Source organism: Carlito syrichta, unplaced genomic scaffold (assembly GCF_000164805.1).
Source record: "Carlito syrichta isolate Samal-C Ts95f unplaced genomic scaffold, Tarsius_syrichta-2.0.1 Scaffold200239, whole genome shotgun sequence".
Taxonomy (NCBI): Eukaryota; Metazoa; Chordata; class Mammalia; order Primates; family Tarsiidae; genus Carlito; species Carlito syrichta.
The window spans coordinates 183-7824 of NW_007144335.1; the positions used below are offsets into that span (position 1 = coordinate 183).

At 46.3% G+C, this 7642-nt stretch overlaps 1 pseudogene; it reads right to left on the reverse strand.

Annotated features, from left to right (window-relative positions):
• Window positions 1-6551: 6551 nt before the first annotated feature.
• Window positions 6552-7642, reverse strand: part of LOC103253099 — a 2206-nt pseudogene continuing 1115 nt past the window's right edge.

The window sequence follows — 7642 nt, forward strand, 5'->3', positions numbered from 1 at the left end:
CACTGGAGGACTTGAGGTCAGGCCAGGAGACCTATGACTTTGAAATTCCTATAGGGACTGTTCTGATCTGTGGGCACCAGTGGGACACAAGCTGCAGTGATCCTTTGGGTGACAGGTGTGGGTCTTTCTGGCTGGCAGGCTCTTGCTGGACAGTGGTCACGTGGAGAAGATTAGAGGGGCAGGTAGAATTGGGCCTGGCGGGGGAGCCAGGATATGGTGTGTCCAGAATTAGTACCTAAGCCATGGAACTCAGGTCATGTGTCGGCAAATGGCAAATGATGGTGCAACCAACCCAGCTGAGGAAGGAGGTCTGCCTAGTTGGGCAACCCACCCCTGCCCTGTCCCAAGCCCATGTGTTGGCCATTGTCTGGTCCTGGCAGGGAGGACTGGGGGTGATGGTCAGGTGGTGAGTCCCTGGTGTCGGGACCTTTGACCCATCAAGAGTTTAGCAAGCCACTTGGCAGAGGAGGGGGACTAGGGGGCCACCCTTGCAATCTGCTCTTGAGGCTGTGCCCCCAGCCCGGCCTCTCAGCACCTAGAGGAAGAGGCCAGGGTTCCCCACCTGCTGTATGGTCCTACTCCAACCTGCTCTCCTGCTGGATCTTGCGGCTTTCTACCCCAGCCTGTGCCCTCATCTGTGAGACACGGATTCCAGGCCCTCTGGGGGCAGGATCCCACCAGCAGCCACTTGAGCCTCCTCACCCCTCTGACTTGGGAGACCCAACAGGCCAGACCTCCTATCCAATCTGCATTTAGCTCTTTTTCAGTGTATGTTTTCTGTACTGACTGATGTTTGGAACTTCCACATACACTACAGGGTACAGAACAGTCCCACCCCAAAGAGTCCCCCATCCCAGGAAGCCCCCATCTGGACCCCCTTGGGCAGGTCATGCTTGTGCTCAACCCAGTGTAGGAGGCCCCTGCAGTGTGCACTGTGGTGTGGATCTACTGACTTGGCTGCCTGACCCTGAGCCTCCTCCCTTCTTTTGATGGAGGTCATGCTGTTCCCTCCCTCTCCACCCGAACTTCCCTTGAAGCCAAGTCCAGGGATGGGTGGTTGTGGAAATGGAATAGCTCCTCCTGTGGTCCATCTCTTCTTGGAGGAGGCTGGGATGTCCACCCTGCCATCCCTCTCTGATGTTTTTGAAGCCAGAGGTCAGCAAAATGTAGGCCGTTTCTCCTAGCTGTTGTGCCGCCATGAGCTATGTTGGATTTTACATTTACCAATGGTCAGAAGAAAAGAAAAACAATACTATATAGCCCTTTGAAATGGACATCCATAAGTGAAATTGTATGGGAGAGCAGCCAGGCCCAGTCACTCCCATGAGTTTTAGGAAGGTGCTATCATGCTACAAAAGCAGAGTTGAGTCCTTGGACAGAGATGCATTGGCAAGGCTGAAAGCACTGATCTGCGGACCTTTTTGGAGGGTCATCTGGGTCAGACCCTTCCTCTCTCAGGGCAGCTGCAACCTCCACTGTGTGTCTGAAATGTGGGCTGCCATAGGGCCCTTCATGAAGGTGGTGAGCAGTGGTGTGCCAGGTTTCTGGGTGCTCGCCTCACAGATGCCAGTCTCACCTGCATAGGTCTCAGGGCAGGATCTCATCCAGATGGAGCAGTTGGTCTACAACAGGGTTCCTGTGGATCTGAGCTGCCACTTACCCAGTGGGTGTCCCCTAGGGTGCATCATCTGGAACAACGATGGCTCAGGGCTGGTGTCCTGGACCACAGCCTGCTGTGTAAACAGATGCACAATGCAGGTGCTGAACACCTCCCACGAGGATACTGAGGCTACCTGTTGGCAGTGTGTCCCCAAGGTCATGCTGTTTCCTGTCAGGGTGCTTGAGACAGGTGATAGCAACACCTGTTACACCTTGCCACGCTGTGAGGAGGTAGCCAGGGCCACTGAGTTCTCAGAGCAACTGCATTGCTCATGAATAGCAAGGGGGTCTACAGTGGAGGGGCTGCTGCCCATGAAGATGGCTCTGGATGCCTGGCCCTGGGCTCTGGAAGGCAACCTGGGAGTAGCAGGGGACACCAGGCTGAAGGTGGAGAGACTGAGAGCCTCAGAGACAGAGGCGCTGGTCTCTGAGGCTTCCAATGCAGTGAGGAGGCCAGGGTTGGCCTGAGGAGACTTTGGTGTTGACTGTGAGTCAGGTGGGCTGCCACAGGTGTGAGTACAGCAGTCCACGGTAGCTCAGGTGGCTGTCATGGTGGTGGTTGTGAGGGGACCTATGAGCCCAACCACTGCAGGTGCTGAATGGCTGTTTCTGGTCTACCGGGTTGGGGGTTCCTGCTGGCAGGATAGGTGATAGCTGCAGAACAGAGAGGTAGGTATGAGGCTACTAGGTTGCCCTCCCATGCCTGCCCAGTTGATTTCCTGGGTCCCCAGCTGTCAACAGGCAACAGGGCCTGATGTTGACCTGGGAGTCATGGTCACACACTCTCTGCATGTGGCCACAGGGCTGTCCTCCCACCTTCTGGAATTCTGTTAGTCCCTCACCTCTCCTTCTCACTGAGACCCTCCAGTGATTGAAACCACATCTGAAATTGTTGCTCATGCTGAAAGTGATAATTGCTTGCAGCCACCTGGAGCAACTGCATCTCCTGGAGTACTTTGACCTCCTAGACCAGAGAAAAGGAAACATGTGGACAACATATGGGCGTAGGCTGCTGAAGGGACCTTGTGGGAGAGAAAGGCAGCAGGGGCCGGTCTTGGGGCTTTTCTCTGAAATGCCCATCCTTCCCTCCAACTCACATACCCAAACCCCCGTTATGTACCTGATAGCTGAAAACGTGATTAATGCAGTTGTGAGCGTCTCTCAACCCAGGATGTACTAAAGAGACTTGTTATTATGTAAATGCAGACACAGTGGCTTAACTGAATGTCCTGACTTGACCTTAGCTTATTATAATATCATTAATATTTGCATTGTGGTTTCACCCCTTCAAATGGGCTTTTCTGTGGTACTGATGGGTAATATTTAAATTGGAGTAACTTTGGACAAGGACCTGCATGCACAGTACAAACTGGGTCTCAGGAAGTAAGGGGCTGATAAGAGGCAAGTGAGAGAAACATACCCAGAAAAAAAAAGATAAAGCCACAAGCAAGCTCCGAGCACCAATATCCCATTTTGGGGCCCCTCTCTTTATTTGCATTTGAGGATCCTTCCAATTAGGCCACCCAGTTAACCTGGACAGTACTGCCCCAGGGATTCTGAGACAGCCCCATCTATTTGGACAGGCACTATCACGATACCTCTCTGAGTTCTCATACTCCCAAATCAAAGTTCTGTAATATGTGGATGACATCCTTCTATGTGCCCCAACTGAGGAAATTTCTCTGGAAGACATTAGAGCCCTTCTAAATTATCTAGAGGGTAGAGGAAATAAAATCTCAAAATCCAAGGGTCAGCTCTGTCAAGCCTTAGTAAAATACCTAGGCCTAATCCTATCAGCAGGAACTAGGACACTAGCTGAGGAAAAAATCAAGCCAATTGTCTCCTTTCCTCTTCCATAATCTCTTAAACAGTTAAGGGGATTCTTGAGAGGATGCAGAGAAACAGTCCACCCTTTATATCAACTAATCAAGGAAACCCAAGCAGCTGGAACTCACATTCTTAGCTGGGAACCAGAACTAAGAAAGCCTTCAACCAGTTAAAAACAGGCCTTGCTTATGACACCTTTCCATAGGAAAAACATTGAGCCTTTATGTATGTGAAAGAAAAGAAATAGATCCAGGAGTTCTGATCAGACCTGGGGCACAGCCCAACAACTTGTAGGCTACCTAAGCAAATAACTTGATTTAGTGGTAAAAGCATGGCCAGCCTGCCTTTGGGCAGTTGCAGCAGTGGCTTTGCTAATACCAGAAGCTACTAAATTAACAACAGGCAAACATCTAACTGTGTATACCTCACACAATGTGACAGGACTGCTATCCACCTAGGGGAGCCTCTGGCTAACCGAAAGGCATATACCCCAGTACCAGGCCTTATTATAAGAAGGAACTGCAGTCCAATTAAAAATTTGGTCTTCTTAAACCCAGCCACCTATTTCCCGGAAGAAATGGAGGAATCTGAACATGAGTGTGAACAAGTAGTAATGTAAATCTATGCAGCAGGGGAGGATTTAAAGGAGCCCCCTTAGAAAATCCAGACTGGATTCTCTTTACCAACGGGAAGTACTTTTGTAGAACAAGGGATCCACAAAGCACGATATATGCTAGAGTCACCCTCAATGGCATCATCAAGAGTGTGCCTCTTCCCTCAAACACCAGTGCTCAACTACCAGAGCCAATTGCCCTTACCAGAGCACTTAAATGAAGAAGTAAGGGAGAGTTAACATTTATACTGACTCTAGGAATAGTTTTCTAATTCTTCATGCCCATGCCACTATTTGGAAAGAAAGACATTTCCTTACAGCCAATGGATCTCCTATTAAACACCATCAGGAAGTTAACAAATTATTAGCTTCAGTATTCCTTCACCAAAAAGTAACAATGACACATTGTAAGGACCGCCAAAAGGATCAGATTAAATCACTGAAGGAAATAGAATAGCAGATCAAACAACCAAATCAGCAGCAAGAAATCTCAGGTTTCAGATACAACTGAGGTACCTCTAATTTGGGAGAACCCCATAAAAGAAATAAAGCCCCAATATTCCCCTTCAGAGATAGAATGGGATACCTCACAGCAATATACTTTCCAACTTTCAGGCTGACTGCAATCAGAGGATGGCAAACTTCACTTGCCAATCTCTTGTCAATGCAAAATTCTTTAGATCATCCATCAAGCTTTTCACCCGGGAAGGGGCAAAACTTTCCAAATAACCCAAAGGCTATTTTCGGGGAAAAATCTACAAAGGATGGTAAAACAAGTTGTTAATGCTTGTGATATCTGCCTTAAAAAGAGCCCCTCACTAGACAAATTCTCTCCTCCACCCAAGGTGCAGCGAATGGGAGGCTCTCCAGGGGAGGACTGGCAGATGTACTTTACACATATGCCCCAAACAAGAGGCATCTGATATTTTCTAGTATGGGTAGATCCCTTCACTTACTGGGAAGAAGCATTCCTGTGTCAAACCGAAAAAATTTCTGAAGTAATAAAAACCTTACTTAATGATATAATTCCTCATTTTGGACTTCCTAGATAACTCCAAAGCGATAATGGGCCCTCATTCAAAGCTGTTGTCATTCGGGGGGTATCAAAGGCATTAGGAATACAGTATAATATCATCTTCATTGTGCCTGGAGACCAAAATCTTCAGGAAACATAGAAAAAATGAATACTATCATTAAAAGATATCCTTTAAAAATGGTCACAAGAAACCCATCTCCCCTAGCCCACTCTTCTACCCAGAGCCTTAGTATGTATCAGAAATACTCCAACAAACTAAGGATAAGTTCTTTTGAAATAGTGTATGGATAGCCTTTCCTGACTAGTGATCTCCTGCTAGACCAAGAGACGTCATATCTTACTAAACATATTACATCTCTGGCCCAATTCCAATAAGAATTAAAAGATCTGCCACAAGAGTTAAAAGAGCAAGGGTCACCTCTGTTCAATCCAGGAGACTTAGTGCTGGTGAAGGTTCTTCCTTCTCTCTCTCCCTCTTTAGACCTGGAATGGGAAGGACCCACATGGTCCTTCTCTCCACTCCTTCAGCAATAAATGTTACCAGAATAGATTCTTGGATTCACCACACAAGAGCAAAGCCTTGGAAGCCTGAGAAAGTCACCTGCACCAGTCCAGAAGGACCTCCACACTATTGCTGTGAAGTAATTGGGGACCACAAATTGAAAATCATAAAAAGATAAGTGTCACCTATCCCTTAGCATGGGGAAACTTTAGTCATCCATAAAATCACATGGGTACTCTTTTTATAATTTTACCAGTAGTTGGTGCTATAATATAATACTCATTTTAGCTTGCACTAGTAAGCATATTTGTAGAACTACTCTAAGCTGTGACACTTCATGTGCTTGTTTACTTCCTTCAGCTAATGAACCCCATCCTTAGGGATTTCTTTCTTTCTTTCTTTCTTTCTTTTTTACAGATTCCTGTAAGTTTTATTTTCCCCAAACATGAACACAACATTTGATCTGGCCATTTATTTCATTTTTTATAAGGAATTGATAGAAACATAAATGAACACACCTAAAAAGTGGTCAGGCTCCACAGGACTGCCCAAAATAGGGTAACCACATAGGTTCTCTGGTTATTTCAAGTATGCGTGAAAATAATTACAGAGAAGACATATATTCATGATTTAGCCAAATTAAGGCATAATAATAGCAACCCATTTTTAACAGTGAGTTATTTTTAAAATATTCATTTTTTAAAATTCACATAATGCCCAGAATCAACTTTTCAATAGAATCTTTGGTGTATTATTTCTTTATTCACACAAAACAATGAAAAATGTAGATATTTTTTAAAAATATAAATACTTATCATGATAATTGGGAACATTTGGCCCTCAAAAATATTGCTTAACAAATCAAATTCAGCTGAGTTGTAGGGAAACGTAACTGTCCCGAAAGCTGAACCATTTTACTCTGCCTTTGGCTGCAAATTGTACTTTTGTGCCTGGAAAAAATGTTCTTCAATCGCACTGACTAGTTCATTCAGTTCCTTCTTCAGCTGCTCAGGGTCACTGTTTCCAGGAGGGGCACACAGTTCTGTGTAGTACTTGATTTTGGGCTCAGTCCCACTGGTTCGCATGGTGGCCACTCCTCCATTGGCAAAGGTGAATGTTATCATTTGGCTGCTTTTACTCGTGGGAAGAACAGCCTTTTTATCAGGTTGGCTGTCATCATAGGCAGTGGTGAGGTCCCTAATGGCAGATATTTCAAATCTGCCACACATTTTTGGATAGTGATTTTTTCCCATCGTAGTTTCGGAGGTTTTCAAATAATGTTTCAATAATGGTTTGATCATATCAGATAAAACAGAAAGCTTTGGTAAGGTGATAGCCATACTCCATGTAGATGGCCTTACGCTGCTGAGACATAGAAAGATTCTTGGTAGCTAGAAAACTGGCCAGCTCTGCGCCTATGACAGCGGCACTGACTCCATCTTTGTCCAGGACAAAAGGGCAGCACATATATCCCATAGCTTCCTCAAATGCAAACAAGACAGTTTTTCCCTGGTCTAGCAGCTGCTTGGCTCTGTTACCCATCCACTTAAAACCAGTTAATGTTTCCTCGATATGGAAACCCTCCGTTAAGGCGATGGCACGCAGGATTTTGGAGGAGACGGTGCTAGACAACATGTAGGTGTCTTTGAGGGCACTGCGGTCCTTGTTCTTTTCTTTCCAAGAAGTAAAAAGCCACCAACACAGGAGCGCCCCCAACTCATTGCCTGAAAACACTCTCCATTCACCACTGTCTTGCTTTTCTGCCACAGCAAGTCTATCCGCATCTGGGTCATTTGCTAGCACAATTTTAGGTTTGGTTTTGTCAGTGAAAGCAAAAGACGAAGTCAAGACACCTTTACCCTCTTCGGGATATGGGTATTTCACTCTCGGGAACTCAGGATCAGGATCTTTCTGCTTGGACACGGCCTCAGGAGGAACAAGGTCAAAAGCCTTGAAAGCCGACTGCACGAAGTTATGCCCCACCCCGTGGACGAAGGTGTGCACG